The 17,019-nt window shown below is 40.7% G+C and overlaps 1 protein-coding gene and 1 pseudogene across 15 annotated transcripts in view; one reads left to right on the top strand and one right to left on the bottom strand.

The window, feature by feature from the left end:
* ANKS1B (ankyrin repeat and sterile alpha motif domain containing 1B) overlaps positions 1-17,019 on the bottom strand; it is a 1,083,120-nt gene that overhangs the window by 1,022,943 nt on the left and 43,158 nt on the right. The gene's annotated exons all lie outside the window — the stretch shown is intronic.
* On the top strand, positions 5,695-7,285 carry LOC110141473 (thiosulfate sulfurtransferase/rhodanese-like domain-containing protein 2; annotated as a pseudogene).

Raw genomic sequence — 17,019 nt, 5'->3', positions numbered from 1 at the left:
TCATACTGATGCTGACAGCTTCCCACTTTAAGGACCCACAGCTTTTCCTCCACTTCCTCCCTAGGCTTCCTGGGATCACCTTGAAAATACATTTCCTGCCCCTAAATCCTTAACCTCAGCGTCTGCTTTTGAAGAAAACCCTAACTAAGACTGTTGGTAATAGAAGTGGTACTAAAAAGCAGACCCTCAGAATGGGATTCTAGAATAGTTATCACTTACTGGTCAGCTGGCATCAGGGATCCAATTTCTATTGATATATGAGTGGTGATAACCCATACGATGTCACAGCAGCAGAATGACTAAAATTCTTACCTGGGGTGGACTGAAATATAGAAGAGGAGGAAAGAGAATGTACAAGCTTACACAACAGCTCTAATACTTGAAAGATATGGGGGCAATCATAACTGCAATATTCTGGAGTTAGTATTTGTTAACTGCTCTAAAAAGCTCTGAAGAATGGGACCAGCAGGCTTGGGTAAAACACCTATCAAAATGCAGGGCAAGCTGTAAAAAAACTGAATGCTATGAAAATCAGCATTTAAATTAAACCTAATCTCCTGTGCCCAGAGAGCAGACTGCACTGAAAATTAGGTCTAAGATTTGACTGAGTAGCTGAGCTACAAAGAAGACTAAACACACAGCCTTAGCAGGCCTCCCTTGCTCTGATAAGAAGGGAGTAAGATAGGGAAACACGGGATGGTGGTATTGGGTTCGTTAAGAACATTGAACACTCATACTCTGACAAAGCCTCTGGGCTGAAAGGATCCACTCGATTCCCTTTCATAAAGGAAAGCAGCCTCTAACTGCTTGGAGATTTGTGAAGGCAGTACTTGAGGAAAATGTCCTCCTCAAGATCTGCCTTGCCTCCCCTCGTCACCTCTAGACCAACAAGTATGGCCAGATCATACACATAATCACTCTAATTGTGAAATACAGTCTCTACTATGGAAAGAAATAGTTTATTCATTGAAAAAGCTTCTGACCCTGTCTGATGTGTGATATTGAGAATTGGGCACACATATAGAAGTGTATGTTGAGGGTGTTAAGCTGAGGCAGGGGGCAGAATACCAGAGAGAAAAAAGTGTATTTACATGGAGGCACTCTCCTGTGACTCAGACTATAATTTCTATCAAGAAAACCTTAATGAGGTTCTGAAACAGTGATGGGATGTCAATGTGAGTTAGAGGATTCCAAAATAGAAGGCACCAGAGGTATCATTTAACCATAAGAAGCAAGATTACTGTATTTGGCATAAAAGACAGTAAGGTCAGAGCAGCAACCAGAGAACCTTGACCTGCAAGGCCATTTTTCTTTGTTGAGGCAAAAGAGATGAGTACTATGTTCATTTGCTAGGGCTTCCATAACAAAGTTCCACAAACTGAGTGACATAAACAACAGATATGTATTCTGGAGGCAAGAGTCCAAGATTGAGGAGTCAGTAAGGCCAGTTTCTTCTGCAGGCTGCGAGCACCTGTTCCATTTGTCTTCAAGTGGTTTGCTGGAAATCTTTAGCACTCATTAGCTGGCAGAAGCATCACTCTAATCTCTGTCTTCATCTTCATGTGGCATTCTCTTGTATGTGTTTTTTCCATGTCCAAATTTCTCCTTTTTATAAGAACCAACCATGTAGGATTAGAAATCTAATCTATTCCAATATGGCCTCATCTTAACTAATTATGTCTTCCATGACCTTACTTTCAAATATGGTCCCATTCTGAAGTACTAGGGTTAGTACTTCAACATATGAATTTTTAACGGACACAATTCAACCCACAATAAGTAAAAAATAACATTATTGCTTGACTTGTATGGCCAAAAAAGATGGAAGACTTAAGAGCAGAAGATTTATGTGTAATTTCCAGATCTGAGCCAGTTCAGAGACCTAAAGCCCATCAACGTAAGGGGAGGACACATCCTCCTGAGCTTCTCCAATCATTCTCCAAAGGGGTGTGCTGCCATCTACCAGAGTAGCTCAACAGTGGTGACAGAGTGATACTCATCCCATACAGGGACTGCTGGATACAGTTCCTAAGCTAACATTGACACCAGGGTACCCAAAATACTTATATGGCCACCCAGTTACAGTGGAAGCATATACAGTCCAAATAATAAATGGAGTCCAGGTCCAAGTCCGTCTCACAGTTGGTCCAATGGGTCTACAGATCCACCATCTGGTTATGTATCTGGCCCTTGAATACATAATTGAGATGGAAATATTCAGCAGCAGCCAAAACCCAAACATTGGTTCTTTGACCTGAGTGAAATAAGATCTATTATGATAGAAAGGGACAAAGGAAGCCCCTGATAGAACTTCCCCCTTACCCTCTTTCAGGCAGTAAATCAGAAGGAACAATGTAGCCATGTGCCACAAAAGAAAATTTGTGCAACTCGCAAAGAGTGGCTCCTGCAGAAAACATACAGCTCACAGATGGATCCATTTGATATGTTGGAACAAGATAAAAATCCGCATAGCCCATGCAGGAATGAACTGCTTCGGTGTTACTTAAAATGTGGTCCACAGATGAAAGCACGCTCACAAACTTTTTTTTATCATTCCACAAGATATATATACACAAGTATAAACAGTGAGAGTACACAGTTGAAAACATTTATATCAACTTCACATTATCGAAAAAACCAAGGGTGTGATTTTATATTCTACAAAATGATCAATCATGATGACTCAAAACAAAACAAAAAGTCCTTCACATGGTCAGTCTGAGTAACACTATTCTAAAGGACAGGAGTGAAAGAAAATTCCAACATCAGGCAGAGGTTCATAATCTCTGTATGAGAGAAGTGGTTTGAGGTAAGGATATATATGAATTATTGGTCAATGGCTAATAGCTCTGCTAATTGATCAGGAGCCTGGAAGGGGCAATAATGGATAATCAGACACAAAGAGGTCTGTAAAAGAAGCATGCAGATGACCCTATAGGAGTAGACAGAGTAGACACAAAGTGTAAATGAGCATCTAAGTGGAAAAGATGATCCACCTCATGAATGTCAGACAGCCTCTGTCCTTAACCACATTGATGCTTACAGAGCAAACATGGTGGTCAGGATGGAATTACGTGCATGGCCACAAAAGTGTGAACTCTTTTTCACCAAGGACAATCTAGATATTTTACAAATATTAACCGCCTGTGTTAGGCACCAAAGACACATACATGTAAACCACAGCCCCTGGAAGGCAATGTCTCAGCTGAGTGCTAAAGTATGAACACAATTTAGTTGTGAGAAGAAGCAACGACTTCCCAGGAAGAGGAAATGGCACACACAGAGCCATTTGAGAACCAGACAGAGTACAAGTCTGAATCCATGGAGAACGCCAAGATGAAGTAAAGCTTAGACCATTAAATGCTTTGGACACCTTTTAGGCTTTCATAATGACCGATAATTACTAAAGGATTTTAAATAGGAGAGGGTTTAGAGAAAAAGAAAGGATATATTCAAGTGGGATTTTTGAAAGGAATTCAAAATTTGGTAAAGCTAAGGAAGAGGAGGCTGGTGGGCTACAGTCCATGGGGTCGCAGAGTCAGACACAACTGAGTGACTTAACCCACAGCACAAGGAAGAAAGACGTCGAGGACAACCCAGGTTCTTTCCTAATCCCTACATCCCCTTTGAAGAAACTTTTTTGAATCCCTATTTTATTTCTACCTTAGGGGACTTTTGTTTTTATACCTTAGTCACATCTCTCTCCTCCTACTGATGAACTCTTTATGGTCAGATACTATGACTTATTCCCATTACATGGTCAGCAGAGCCAGATTTCAGATTTGGAAAGTGAGGCACTCACTTTTTGGTTTATGCCATGGCAAAGCTGAATCTGGGTTTCCCGGTGGCTCAGCAGTAAAGAATCCCACCTGTAATACAGGAGACAGGGAGACAAAAGTTTGATCCCTGGGTTGGGAAGATCCCCTGGAGAAGGAAATGGCAAGCCACTCCAGTATTCTTGCCTGGAAAATCCCATGGATGGAGGAGGCTGGCTGGGCTACAGCTCATAGGGTCACAACAGAATTGGACATGACTTAGTCACTTAACGGTAACAACAACATATCTGAATCCCTTCTTTATTTAAAAGTTTGATATTTCACTCATTGTGGATTTTTTGCATACATTGATTTTTTAAAACACTGCATTAAAATAGTATTTATCATGATTACTAAGGGTTTCTTCACATCCTATTAAATTTTCTACCCAAGGCAAGCACCTCACTTACCTCTCCCTAGTTTACCTGCCCTGTTCTCAGCAACTAATAACACAAGCAGGTACTGAAGTGCATGCTGACTGGGGGGAAGCAAGCTAATGGCATAAACAACAAGGTGGACGGCAGTGCACCACTAACAGAGGCAGTGAAGACAGGAGGAGCAACAGAGTCTGGAAAAGATGATGAGCTTATGATGCACGTCAAAACACTGCATAGTGTATCATCTTATAGATCATTTATTATTCAACACTGGCAGCATTTATAGTAAGAAATATTAAAGACTGACAGTACTCAAGGAATTGTCCTCAGGATATTTCCCCATTATCTTTTTAAAACATATTAATATTTGAGTTATTGAAGCAATATCCAATCTCTTAGCTCAGTTTATGAGTTAACATTACTTAGGACACCAATATGAACTGCTCATTACACAAATGTATAATACACTTACAGACTTTGACATTACACTACCAATACTCTGGGATTGCAAGAGAGTTGGACACAACTGAGCAACTGAACAACAACCAACATCCTATCAGCAAGGCCTAACCTGATCTCTATGAAACAGAATCTTCATTACTTTATTTCTTTATCCTACCTCACTTTTCTTCATAACACTTATCATCACCTAATAGAGTAATATGTTACCTATTTTTCTTTCCCCTTTAAAAAGATGAGCTCCATGAGAACACTGGGATATGTCTCTTTTATTATATCCTCAACACCTAAAATAGATGTCTTTGAAGGTCATGACAAAGGATGGGAGAGTGGTTGAAGGAAGGCTTACACTGGCACAGAAATAAGACAAAGCAAATAAATAAAACCCTGTATGGATAGAAAAGTGGAGTTAGGAGCTCAAAAGAATGTGAAAGAAATCCCTAAAAAAAAATGCAACTGCAAACCAGAGCAATAAGTTCAGGAGCTTACCTGCAATTTACCTTGGAAAGGTTTTTCAGTTAGGTAACCAATGGGCTTGGGTTTTTACAGCCTCTGACCAGATGAGATCCAAATCTCTGTAGAAAGCTGGTACCTTCAGAGGGCTATCTGCTTGGGTATCACTAGTATACAAGATGAAAAGAAATGTGCTTCAGCCTGGGCTCTGGGAAGAATGAAAAAACTCTTCCTGAGAATTCTTGACTATAACCTACCCTCAAGACTTTCAGCTTTAAATTTATACTATCTACACATGGCCCAGGAGTCCTAAGCACCAAAATCAAAATAAACACTAGTTCTGGGGTGTGTCAGTTATCAACTTATTGTATCTCAGCTCCAAATCCTCTCTTCTTTGTCCTGCATTCTCATGTTGGGGCTAGACTCTATAAACATTTCTCCTGTGCTTGATGACCCAATATTAAGCTTTGTCAAGAGTATCCTGAAGGGCAAGGTTGATCAGACCATTAAGAGGCAAGTCAATGGCCTAACTTTCAGAGTGAGCACATAGTTAACTGAAAGGAAACTGCCCACTGATGAAACCAAACCAGATGCCTTCTTTCACTCCACCAGACCAAGGAGATGACCTGCAAGCCTGTGTTTTAAGGTTTTCAGACCTGGATTTGAAAGACACAAGTCTTATCACCCCAGCAGCAGACTCAAAGTAGTTACATGTCAGTACAAAGAAGAAATACTCGTTTGCAAAGAAAAAGGCATTTGCCCTTTTGTGAAAGCTAAAGAAGTTCCAGCAACTCCTTTTAAATGTAAAGAAAAATGGTGGAATTTGGCATCAGCAACTGCTTACAGACCCAATCAGCATCCACAGACATGTGGCAACACAACATGTTGATGAGATTTTCCAGAGTACTTGCTTTAAAGCAGCTGGCTATGAGACTGAGCACCTCAAAAAGTCTTGAGTCTGCAGACAAAAGGAACCCTTTCATAGAGGACCTTACCTGTAACCATGAAGTGTCTGCTTGGCTCCCTGATATAGGCTGCTTTAGCCCTGATGAGCTGATGAGTGACCAGGGGCAATGATGAAGGGGAACTTGCTACTTTATTACTGCTACTGTGACCTGAAGGATCCTGACTGGGTCTGTGCCTGGCAGACAGCTCTGTGTCAGCACCTGCACCTTACAGGCAAGCCCAGAACAGACTTCACTAGACTGCATCCTCTTTCTCAAGGAGCCCGCATGTGCTTGAGAATGCTCATCATGGAACTCTGGAGAGCCACTACTAGTTTGTTTTACTATGGAAGGAATGAATGGGACAGTTAGTTGGTGGAAGCAGATTTGCCTCCAGACTCTACATAGAAGTGATGCTTTACTGCCCACTGTTTATAAAGGATTACATGTGTAAGGACGATTTTAAGACCAGCAAAGGAAGAGTTTGCTGTTTTCCAGAATTGTGTGTTGGTGAGTTTGAAGAAATTGTGCCCATGGGGATCAGTCCCAATAAGACCTCCTACAAGAAGCCTGGAACCCATTTATCCCTAGGTGAACTTCACAAAGTAGAAAAGTTTCTGTCTCAGGCAAATCAAGAAGAAAGTGATACTATCCTACTGGACTGCAGAAACTCCTATGAAAGCAAAATAGGACAATTCTAGGGCTGCTTAGGTCCAGACATCAGGAAATTCAGTTACTTCCCTGGCTACGTTGATGAAAATCTAGAACTTTTCAAAGAGAAGAGGGTGCTGATGTATTGCACTGTGGCATCTGTTGTGAGTGGGGTTCAGTCAACCTGAAAGCCAAGGGAATGTGCAAGAAGTGTCCCACACTTCTTGTATGCAAGAAGGTGGTCCACAAGTGCCTGGAGGCTGGCTTTTACATAGGGAAGCTGGTTGCTTTCGATGAGCATCAGGTCTTATCCTCAAGTGACTTAGTGTCAGAATGCTCCTACTATGGGGTCCCATGGGACCAGTATAAACTCTGCTTAATTCCCCAGTACTGTCAGCTTGCCTTGACCTGCCCTCCCTGCCAAGAACAATGATTCACAGCCTGTTGTGTCACATGTCAAAACAAAGGAAGCAGACAGTCTGCAAGCCCAGCCCAGAGCAGCTTTAAAGAAGAATGTGAGTACACAGCCCAAGGGCCACATGCACCCAGGGAGCTCTCACAGCAGGAGTCACTGCCCGGCTATTGATGAGGGTGGGCCATGCTCACGTGAGCAGTCCCATCTGCATTTCCCCACACAGCTAGGTTTGGGGTTACATGTATTGGAGAATGCTAGAGCTATACTTAACAGAGAAATAGGGACCTGTAACAGAAACACAGAACTTCAGTGACCCCAGAACCACCACGGCCAACTGGTCACCGTGTCGGCCACCTGTCCTTTACAAGAGAAAGGAAGAGAAATCTGGGGGCTGATCTCTTACTGGAGACATTCTGACTCAGAAGATGCAAGAGCACAGAAAAACACGAGCTATGTGGGACCCCAAAGTTGCTGAGGGAAAGAGCCTTGAGCCTGGTGAGCTGACCTGCTCCTTCTGCGCCACGCAACAGGGCTGGCAGTAGTCATTTTAGGTATCCACAAACCTGTCTGTACCATGGCAAAAGTGCGAAAGCTGCACAGCCCTGTAAGTGGACCCCTCTGAACCAGGCCCCTTAGGTCAATCTGCCATCCAACCCTCCCTTGCTCTCTTCTCTGCTAGCCTGAGAGCACTAGACCAGATCTGCAGACTATGGCATTTGGCCCACCACCTTCTATAAATAAGGTTTTACTGGAATAACCACACCCATTTATTTACATATGATCTACAGCAGAATCAAGCATCTACAAGAGAGACATGACCTGCAAAGCCTACAGTATTCACAGGTATACCTCAGAGATATATATTCAATTCCAACCCACCACAATGAAATGGGTTACACGAATTATTTCATTTCTCAGTGTATATAAAAGTTATGCTTACATTATGCTACAGTCTATTAAGTGTGCAACAGCATTATGTCTGAAAAACCAATGTACATAACCTAATTAAAATTTTTTATTGCAAAAGAAAAGGTAAATTGTTTCAAATAAATTGATTTTACCCATTGAATACAATAAAACAGAAGCTTTTCTGTGAAAACCTAATACAAAGTTAATAACATAATTCTCACCTAACAGGCACCCTTTTCTCCCAATGGTAAAGCTGACTTTAATTTTTCAGGAACTGAAATATTCCCTAGTCACATCTAACATTCAGAGAAATTCTCAGCTACTTCTTTAACTCAATAGATGTATTTTTTAATATCTATATATTTATTTATTTGGCTCCACCAGGTCCTAACTGTGGCATGTGGGATTGTCAATCTCTGTTGCAGGATGCAAAATCTTTTTTAGTTGCGGCATGTAGGATCTTAGAAGAAAATTTAGTTGCAGCGTAGGACCCTGAAAGAAAACTATGATCAACCTTGTGTGAAGTGAATTCGCTCAGTCGTGTCCGACTCTTTGTGACCCCATGGACTGTAGCCTACCAGGATCCTCCGTGCAGGGAATTTTTCAGGCAAGAGTACTGGAATGGGTTGCCATTTCCCTCTCCAATGATCAACCTAGACAGCATATTAAAAAGCAGAGACATTACTTTGCTGACAAAGGTCCATCTAGTCAAAGTTATGGTTTTGCCAGTAGTCATGTATGGATGTGGGAGTAGGAGTATAAAGAGAGCTGAGCACTGAAGAACTGATGCTTTTGAACTGTGATATTGGAGAAGACTCGTGAGAGTCCCTTGGACTGCAAGGAGATCAACCAGTCAATCCTGAAGGAAATCAGTCCAGCATATTCATTGGAAAGACTGATGCTGAAGATGAAACTCCAATTCTTTGGCCACCTGATGCGAAGAACTGACTCCTTAGAAAAGGCCCTGAGGCTGAGAAAGATTGAAGGCAGGAGGAGAAGGGGATGACAGAGAATGAGATGGTTGGATGGCATCACCGACTCGATGGACGTTGAGTTTGAGCAAGCTCTGGGAGTTGGTGATGGACAAGGAAGCCTGGCGTGCTACAGTCCATGGGGTCACAAAGAGTTGGACACGACTGAGCAACTAAACTCAACTGAACTGAATGTAATATCTTAAGTTGAAGCAAACAAACTCTTAGTTGTGGCTTACAGGGATCTAATTCTCAGACCAAGGACTGAACTCTGCCCCCTGCATTGGCAGCCTGGGGTCTTAACCACTGGACAAACAAGGAAGTTCCTCAATAGATGCATTCTTTTTTTTTTTTTTTTAAGATTTATATCCCATATCTACATGGATGGCTTTTACGCAGGTATTTAGGCCAGTAGACTCCAGTTTCATTTATAATAAGATCGGTTGTTAATATACTCCATTTCACATACCAAGTATCTTCCCATTGTATTTATTTTTTCATTTATTTTTATTAGTTGGAGGCTAATTACTTTACAATATTGTCATGGTTTTTGCCATACATGCACATGAATCAGCCATGGATTTACATGTGTTCCCCGTCCTGAACCCCCCTCCCACCTCCCTCCCCATCCCATCCCTCTAGGTCTTCCCAGTGCACCAGCCCCGAGCATCAACATGAGTTGATGTCTCATGCATCCAACCTGGGCTGGTGATCTGTTTCACACTTGATAATATACATGTTTCAATCTGTTCTCTCAGATCATCCTACCCTCGCCTTCTCCCATAGAGTCCAAAAGTCTGTTCTATACAGCTGAGTCTCTTTTTCTGTTTTGCATATAGGGTTATCGTTACTGTCTTTCTAAATTCCATATATATGTGTTAGTATACTGTAATGGTCTTTATCTTTCTGGCTTACTTCGCTCTGTATAATGGGCTCCAGTTTCATCCATCTCATTAGAACTGATTCAAATGAATTCTTTTTAATGGCTGAGTAATATTCCATGGTGTATATGTACCACAGCTTCCTCATCCATTCGTCTGCTGATGGGCATCTGGGTTGCTTCCATGTCCTGGCTATTATAAACAGTGCTGTGATGAACATTGGGGAGCACGTGTCTCTTTCAGATCTGGTTTCCTCGGTGTGTATGCCCAGGAGTGGGATTGCTGGATCATATGGCAGTTCTATTTCCAGTTTTTTAAGAAATCTCCACACTGTTCTCCATAGCGGCTGTACTAATTTGCATTCCCACCAACAATGTAAGAGGGTTCCCTTTTCTCCACACCCTCTCCAGCATTTACTGCTTGTAGACTTTTGGATAGCAGCCATCCTGACTGGCGTGTAATGGTACCTCATTGTGGTTTTGATTTGCATTTCTCTGATAATGAGTGATGTTGAGCATCTTTTCATGTGTTTGTTTTATCTTCCCATTTTATAGGGTGATAAAGTGTTACTATGTTTTGGCTACAGTAAAAATGAAAAACCTTCAGAAGAACAGGCTTGCCAATTCATATATCTAATGCTTATCAGTATAATTTAAACTTGCTCTATATTAGAACTATTTAGTACCAAACACAGCCCAACCCGTATTCTACCACATAGCACCTTGTGATGTTTCACTGTATGTGTCAACTTCACTGTGCATGGGGTGCCCAGAGATTTGGTCAAACATTATTCTGGGTGTTTCTATGAGGATGCTTTTGAATGAGATTAACATGTAAACCAGTAGACTGAGTAGAGCAGATTGCCCTCCTTAATGTGGGTAGGTATCATCCAATCAGTTGAAGGCCTGGATAAAACAAAAGGGTTGGCCTTCCCCCAGGTAAGACAGAATTTCTCCTGCTTGCCTGCCTTCAAACAGGAACATCAGTTTTTTTCTGCTTTTGATTCAAGCAGAAACACTGACTCTTCCTGGGTCAAGCCTGCTGATCTTCACACTGGAACTACACCATCAGCTCTCCTGAGTGCTCAGCTTGTCGACTCACCTTACATATTTTGGGACTTAGCCTCCCTGATCATGTAAGCCAATCCCTTATATTTATATTTACTATACACATATGTGAGCTTTCCTGGTGGCTCAGCAGTAAAAAACTACTTGCAATGCAGGAGATGCAGGTTAGATCCCTGGGTGGGGAATATTCCCTGGAGAAGGAAATGGCAACCCACTCCAGTATTCTTGCCTAGGAAATCCCATGCACAAAGGAGGGTCCATGGGGTCACAAGAGTTAGACACAATTTTGCAACTAAACCACCACCGTGTGTGTGTGTGTGTGTGTGTGTGTGTGTGTGTGTGTGTGTGATGCTACTGATTTTGTTACTACAGAGAACCCTGACTACACATAATTCAAATGATCTCCTATTGATTCTTGCTAAAGCATCTCTCCTAAACAGCTATACATGCGCCAAAACTTTCCCTTTCTTCCCCATCTCAAAAGGTATTGTGGTTATCATCCCCTTTCTTCATCTCCCCCAGCCCCCATCCCACAACCTACTGGAAATATTCCTACCCCATCTCTAATTATGTAGTTAGAATATGAACTGGCATCGTCTTGAAAATCCTTTCTACCCTCTAGGCTACTGTTGCTTGGCCAATGGGAAAGGAGGGACATCTGATCCAAGCTGAGACAATAAAAGCTACACATACAAATGAAATCTCTTTTTTCAATTTAGAAACTGAAAGAGAGTTGCCTGAAGTCCCTTCCCACCAGCAGCCGAGCGCAGTGATCAGGCCTTAGAGAGCACAGTAAACACAGAGTGAAAGCGAGAGCGGAAAAGGGCCCTGCTAATGACACCCAGTCCCCTCGCCCACTCATCCCTTCAGTCAGCCTCCCCCCCTCTCTCAGGCTCAGTCCCATCAGCAAATAAATTCTCTGTTTGGCCAAAGCTGAGCTGAGTTAGGTTTCAGTTGGTTGGAGCCAGGAAAGTGAAAAGAAAGTGAAGTCACTCAGTCGTGTCCGACTCTTCGCAACCCCACGGACTATGGCCTACCAGATTTCTCTGTCCATGGGATTTTCCAGCAGCAATACCAGAATGGGTTGCCATTTCCTTCTCCAGGGGATCTTCCAGACCCACAGATCAAACCTGGGTCTCCTGCATTGCAGGCAGACACTTTACCCTCTGACCCAACCCTATTGTATGCAAATAATTATGGAAATTTACATAATTGAACAAACTAACTTCAAGTGATTTCTATAATCACTAGATAAACTGACAAACTTCCATAAATTGATATTATTCAAAACATTACATGTGTTCATTATTTGCCCTAAAAACATCACTGAGGCTACTTAAAATGCAAAGGTTACCCAGGAATAATCTCTCTTTGCTAATGTTTATAAGGGAATTTTTAAATTAGAAAAGACAATTAAAAACCATAATGAGCTTCATGTTATCTGATGAACACTATAAGGTCCCATTAAAAACATTATATTAAAAAATATAACATAGTAATAAAAAATTCTATAAAGTGTTATGATCAGTGAAACTTTCAGGAAAACCATAATATTTATAAAATGGGGTCATCAATAAATATCTTTTTGGTATTTATAAAACAAAGTTTTAAGCTTAGTCTTTTCTTAAACTCAGTTGGAGGAAGGCTGAAATTTATTATTTTCTTACAAATCACGGAATCTCTATTAAAGACAGCACATTTATTATGAACCATTAACACACAAGTTATATAGAAAATGAACTAGTCCCCAAATTTTTTTTTCAATAAAATCAATGTTATCCTATTACATACAAAAAACAATGGCTTTCATAACTAAACTTCGGAGATGAACACATACTCTTCATTACTCAGTCTCTATTCACAAATTTCTGAAGTTGCTAATAATGGTTTTAATAGCTGGTTTATCTAATCTCATTGTCTGTATGTATTTTTCTGAATGATGCGCTAAGCAGCACAACTGTGAATACAGACAGCACAAGAAAGAAGGAAACACACATATGCACTTTATTTTTTTTTCACATATGCACTTTAAAAACAAACTTGATAAGAACTTAGTCATGAGGGGTTTTTAATCCCACTATGATCATAGTTCCAGGTAACTTTTCTCTTTCACTCATTCTAATTTCACCAATTAGGAAAGGGAATCAGATACTCTGAATTAAGAGGGGAAAAGGAAGCATGGAAGGAGTTAATACCTTTAATGAAGTAATTAAAGACAACTAGATGTTAAGAAGTAAATAAGTTAGTAAAAGCTTTAACAAAATATAAGGCTCCAGAATCATATGTATCAATTAGAAAAGGTAGGTTTTTTGTGTTTTAACTTCTTAGAAATGCAGACAATATTATTAGCTTCATTTGTCCAATAGCATCATAAGAACTGATAATAAAGTTCAGTTCAGTTCAAAGAACTACATTTTCACAAATTCTTACATAAACTGAAAACCCTTGATCCCAATACAGTGTTCCCAATTCCATCCCCCTTAAGATCTCACAGAATAACCACTCTGTCAAGAAAGTAGCAGAAGAATTACCAGAGAAGGTAGAAAGGATGTACCTGCTAATAATAATATCCTATTCAAAAGTACTTATCCATGTGATTCCTCTAATCCAGTAAGTATAACTTTTTTTTTTTTTTGGCTGTGCTGGGTCTTACCTGAAGCATGTGAGATGTAGTTCCCTATGGAATGGGGGCCCTCTGCATTCAGAGCTTGGAGTCTCAGCCACAGGACCACCAGAGAAGTCCCCAAAAAACATGTTTTAAAGTTACAAGTCTTTGGCATTTTGGCACGCTAACAGTGAAATGTTAAGAAAGGTTTTGAGTCCATTTCAAGGAGAGCATTTTAATCAAAGAGTCTGTCAAAATGAAATTTGAGTTAATATAAGTAACATCAGTGAAAGGTTTGGTGGGAAAGATTAGAATCAGTAGGTCTTAAATACTAAGGTATCTCAGAAGATTAATATAACAAGGAAAAAGACATGGATTCTTCATACATCTCACAATGAAGAAGAGAGGATAAACTGAGAGGATAAATACTACGCTAGTTTTGTATAGATAGAAAGGAGATCATATATACAAATATACTTGTCTATGTGAGGAAACAGATTAAAGGGACTAGATCTGATAGAGTGCCTAATCAACTATGGACGGAGGTTCGTGAAATTGTACAGGAGACAGGGATCAAGACCATCCCCATGGAAAAGAAATGAAAAAAAGCAAAATGGTTGTCTGAGGAGGACTTACAAAAAGCTGAGAAAAGGAGAGAAGCCAAAACCAAAGGAGAAAAGGAAAGATATACCTATTTACATGCAGAGTTCCAAAGAATAGCAAGGAGAGATAAGAAAGCCTTCCTCAGTTATCAGTGCAAAGAAATAGAGGAAAACAACAGAATGGGAAAGACTAGAAATCTCTTCCAGAAAATCAGAGTTAACCAAGGGAACATTTCATGCAAAGACAGCATCAATAAATGACAGAAATGATATGGACCTAACAGAAGCAGAAGATATTAAGAAGAGGTGGCAAGAATACACAGAAGAATTGTATAAAAAAGATTTTCATGACCCAGATAATCACGATGGAGTGATCACTAACCTAGAGCCAGACATCCTGGAATGTGAAGTCAAGTGGGCCTAAGCATCACTATGAACAAAGCTAGTGAAGGTGATGGAATACCAGCTGAGCTATTTCAAATCCTAAAATACTATGCTACGAAAGTGCTGCACTCAATATGCCAGCAAATTTGGAAAACTCAGCAGTGGCCACAGGACTGGAAAAGGTCAGTTTTCATTCCAATCCCTAAGAAAGGCAATGCCAAAGAATGCTCAAACTACCACACAATTGCACTCATCTCACACACTAGTAAGGTAATGCTCAAAATTCTCCAAGCCAGGCTTCAGCAATACATGAACTGTGAACCTCCAGATGTTCAAGTTGGACTTAGAAAAGGCAGAGGAACCAGAGATTAAACTGCCAATGTCCACTGGATCATCAAAAAAGCAAGAAAGTTCCAGAAAAACACCTATTTCTGCTTTATTGACTATGCCAAAGCCTCTGACTGTGTAGATCACAACAAACTGTGGAAAATTCTTAAAGAAATGGGAATACCGAACCACCTGACCTGCCTCCTGAGAAATCTGTATGCAGGTCAGGAAGCAACAGTTAGAACCGGTCATGGAACAACAGACTGGTTCCAAATAGGAAAAGGAGTACATCAAGGCTGTATATTGTCATCCTGCTTATTTAACTTATATGCAGACTACATCATGAGGAATGCTGGGCTGGATGAAGCACAAGCTGGAATCAAGATTGCCGGAGAAATATCAGTAACCTCAGATATGCAGATGACACCACCCTTATGGCAGAAAGTGAAGAAGAACTAAAGAGCCTCTTGATGAAAGTGAAAGAGAAGAGTGAAAAAGTTGGCTTAAAGCTCAACATTCAGAAAACTAAGATCATGGCATCTGGTGCCATCACTTCATGGCAAATAGATGAGCAAAGAGTGGAAACAGTGGCTGACTTTATATTTTTGGGCTCCAAAATCACTGTGGATGGTGACTGCAACCATGAAATTAAAAGACGCTTACTCCTTGGAAGGAAAGTTATGACCAACCTAGACAGTATATTAAAAAGCAGAGACATTACTTTACCAACAAAGGTCTGTCTAATCAAGGCTATAGTTTTTCTCCAGTAGTCATGTATGGATGTGAGAATTGAACTATAAAGAAAGCTGAGCACTGAAGAATTGATCCTTTTCACCTGTGGTATTAGAGAAGACTCGTGAGGGTCCCTTGGACTTCAAGGAGAGCCAACCAGCTCATCCTAAAGGAAATTAGTCCTGGGTTTCACTGAAAGGACTGATGCTGAAGCTGAAACTCCAATACTTTGGCCATCTGATGCAAAGTGCTGACTCATTTGAAAAGACCCTGATGCTGGAAAAGACTGAAAGTGGGAGGAGAAGGGGACAACAGAGGATGAGATGGTTGGATGGCATCAGTGGCTCAATGGACATGAGTTTTGGTAAACTCCAGGAGTTGGTGATGGACAGGGAGGCCTGGAGTGCTGTGATTCATGGGGTTACAAAGAGTCGGATGCGACTGAGCAACTGAACTGAACTGAACTGATGTAATGAAACTCTACAGAAGGATACAAAAACCGAAAAGGAAGGTTACCTCTGAACCAAAGGACTAGGGGACTGGTGAACTGGGCTAAAAACACTTTTCATCATACATTCTTTCAAAAGAATATTTTGAAATAGTATTTTCAAATATTTGGAATATTTAAATATATGTATTTCCTATTAAAATCAATACACAAATTTAAAACAAAAAGCATAAAGCATGAATACAAATAATTCTTGTACAATTAAAATATGTAAGTGACATGACAAAGATACAAAGAAGACTAAAATCAGGGGACAAAGAGATGGCATTCGTCTATACAAATATAGGGACTGTAAACAAAGCAATGGCACATGAGGTGGGCCATAAATGAAGGCTAGAACAGTTTTATAACAGAAATCATTCCAGGGAAGAGAATACCTGAGTACAGAAACAAAGCTAAAAAGAGATGGAGCATGCTTAGAAAAGTGGTAATGTAGATATGTACACCATAATAAGGTGCCATACTCTTTTTCTATGACTGAGTAACAAATTACTCCATGGTTAGCAGCTTAAATCAACATAGATCTATCATCTCACAGTTCCTGTGGTAAGGAATCTGGGTTACCTGGGTCCTCTGTTCAGGATCTCACTAGGCTGCAATCAGTGTCTGTCAGGGCTATGGTTTCATCTAGAAACTGTGGGATCCTCCTCCAAGATCACGGGTTGTTTCAGAACTCAGTTCCTTGCTGTTGCTAAGACTGACCCACATTCTCTTGCTGGTCGTCAGCCAGAAGCCACACTCGGTCCTTTGATGTCACCCCCAATTCCTCACCACATGGTCCCTTCAGTAGGCCCTCTAATGCTACCAAGGCTTGAGTTTCTTGAACTGCAGGAAGAATCCTTTTAAAGGCTCACCTTATTGGATCAGGCCAGGTTTTTTATTAAAATAGACTGAGTTGTAACCTAATCACAGGTGTGAT

Source organism: Odocoileus virginianus, chromosome 23 (assembly GCF_023699985.2).
Source record: "Odocoileus virginianus isolate 20LAN1187 ecotype Illinois chromosome 23, Ovbor_1.2, whole genome shotgun sequence".
NCBI classification, from domain to species: Eukaryota; Metazoa; Chordata; class Mammalia; order Artiodactyla; family Cervidae; genus Odocoileus; species Odocoileus virginianus.
The sequence above is the reverse complement of the archived record's forward strand: the minus strand, read 5'-3'. Positions and strand labels throughout refer to the sequence as shown.